Genomic DNA, 2,745 nt, shown 5'->3' with positions numbered 1-2,745 from the left:
TGTTGCTGTGATTGTCCTCTCTGGGTCCTCCCTCATCTGAACCTGTATATAAAGAATAGACCCTTCATACTGGAAGGTTTGGGTCGCTCCTTCCAGAAAGGTCCTACTAATAAATCCAGAGATGGATTTATCCTTTCTGAATTATCTTCCTCCTGACCGGAGTTCAGCTTTAAAAAAAAGATTTAGACAAACTGTCTGCGGTAGAAGTGTTTTTTCCCTCTTTGTCCTGAGGTTTATGTGTGTCTTATAGCACAGTCGGTAAAGCAGAACTTCACCCTCTTTAGGAGTTTTAACACCCCTTCCCCCTCTTCCCTGTGTAATACAACCAGTGATTGAATTTTTTACTCCAGAAACAAACCTGTTCTGCACTGCTAGCCCATTCCCAAAGCCTCCTGAGATATTTGTGTCATCTCAGGAGGCTTTGGGACCATTTTGGAAAGGCTGTGCATGTACAGAGTCACCTGCATCAGGTGCGAAAACCCAGACCAAACCCCCGGCCCACTGACAACTTCAGTATAGATGATGGGGGGGGGGCACAGAACCCAGCGTGTGACAGACAGTGGTGTCACTAGGGTTGGTGTCACAGCCCTCCCAATAATTAAGAGGGATCTCTGCAGACTGTGATGTAAAGGGGGGGGTCTCTTTTCTCACTTCTGGTCTACAGAGATTCCACTTACATCATGGTTCCCCTTTACCCCCAGGGTCTGCCGAGTTCCCCTTTAAACCAGTGTGCCAGACAATAAGCATTTCTAGAAGGGGGTAGGTCAGCCATGACAGCCCCCTTACAGCAGAGTCTTTTTACCTTTATATGCAAACCCCCCCTCCATGGGACTACAAATCCCAGCATAGCAGGCTGGTATCCCATTTTTAGGCTGCTCTCCAATGCCCCCACACACAACATGACTGAGCATGATTGCCCTGCAGGAGAAGACACCCTCCCTGGCTGCTCCATGCCACGCACACACTGCCGGAATCTGTGCCCCTCCTCCCCCACTCTCTCCTTATCAGACAGTGACATGTCCTCAGTCCTGGTTCCTGACGAGTCCTCCTCCCCTTAGTTGGTTCCATTGTCTACAGCAGAAACCGAGAGTTGGGGCACTCTTAAGGCGAAGCAGGGAGGAGGAAGTTGCATCCTCCTCCTCTGCCAGGGCCTATGCTTGCACTTGATTGGTTGCTAGAATGCTAAGCTAACCAATTGATTTTCACAGCAGTGAACACTGGGAATTGCTGGTGGCAGGGTAAAGTTTTTAGGTGGCTGGGCCTATATTAAGGCAGGGACCTGGAGCTGCAACTCCAATAGCCTCTACATTCATCTGGTCCTAATGGGGGTGACAACATTGCAGTCGGATATCACTTCACTTCCTATTTGGTGTCATCCCTCTGGTGGGTGTCACCTGGGTGTGGTCCGCACCCCCTATAGCAATACCTCTGGTGACAGCAGAGCGACAGAATACACCAGACAATGCTGAATTCACTAGGAATGTATGTCTTTTGAGGACAATTGGTGGTCAAGGTAAAAGGGGGGGGGGGGCAAAAACCTAAAGGGACTTTAGTGGCCAAATCTGCCCCCGCGTCCTAAAGTTAGCCTTCCAAGGAGGCTTAGGGAAAATTTCGGACACATTGTACATGTACAAAGTGCCTCATCAGGGGGCCAGGTGCAAGATCCCAGACAAAACACCCACCTCCTGAGGACACCAGTAGAGACAATGGCAGCGCAGAACCCAGCATGTGGACCAAGCATGCTGTTTTCTGGAGGAACCTACGTAGATATGTGGAATCCCTGGTCCAGTAGAAATGAGAATTCATTGTAGTGTAAATTCACAAAAAGGGGCGGACTCCTTGGAGAAGATGACCCTATGATGACTGAGCTATGACCTGGTGAAGTTCCTAGGTTGCTTCTCCTATGATCAAGATGGAGGAATCTCATCTGAAGACCATATCCTGAGTATGTAGTTAGGAGCACCTAGTAAAGTTTGTTCAGAATCTCTATTGAACAAGAGAGTCAGATTCAACACGTTTTGGGGAATTGACTCCCTTTCTTCAGGCGTTTGTAATCAGTCTGCTGAATCCAGTCAGCTGCCCTCACCTGTATTCAGGTGGTCCTTCTGACATTCAGCTCAAATCCAGGCTCAATATAGGCTTTGGAGGGCATTCCCGATTTTGGTTACAAATCACTGTCAGGCCATGAAGAAGGAGAGTCCACTGGACGAAACATGTAGGTTGGATTTGACGTTCTTGTTCATTAAAGATATTAGACAACCATTTACTAGGAGCTCCTAACTACATACCCAGGTTCTCCAGATTCATTGTAGCTAGACATGTGCAGAAAGAAAAAATGTTTTGTTTCGGATCAATTTGTTAAGTTACTATATTTGTTTGTTGCATTTGTAACAATATTTGTTTTGTTTTATCAAATTGATCGTATCGATCCAAATTCATTGTGAAGAAGAGCTAGAAGAGCTGGTTCTATTCGAATTTCAGAAGAAGGTTATATTCTTTCTATACTATTTTCTTTCATATTCTATTCTGTTTTCGAATTTCAGAAGATGGCTATATTCCTTCTGCTTTATTCCCTATTCTATTTCTTTTCTTTTCTTTCTTTTCTTTTCTTTCTTTTCTTTTCTCTTTATCTTTTCTTTTTCTCTTTTCTCTTCTTCTTTTCCTTTTCTCTTCTTTTCCTTTTCTCTTCTTTTCTATTTTTTTTTTCTTTTTCGGTATTTCAGATTCGTTTAAATGCGTTACTAT

This window comes from Aquarana catesbeiana, linkage group LG09, assembly GCF_042186555.1.
Source record: "Aquarana catesbeiana isolate 2022-GZ linkage group LG09, ASM4218655v1, whole genome shotgun sequence".
Lineage (NCBI taxonomy): Eukaryota > Metazoa > Chordata > Amphibia > Anura > Ranidae > Aquarana > Aquarana catesbeiana.
Note: the sequence above shows the minus strand (reverse complement) of the source record.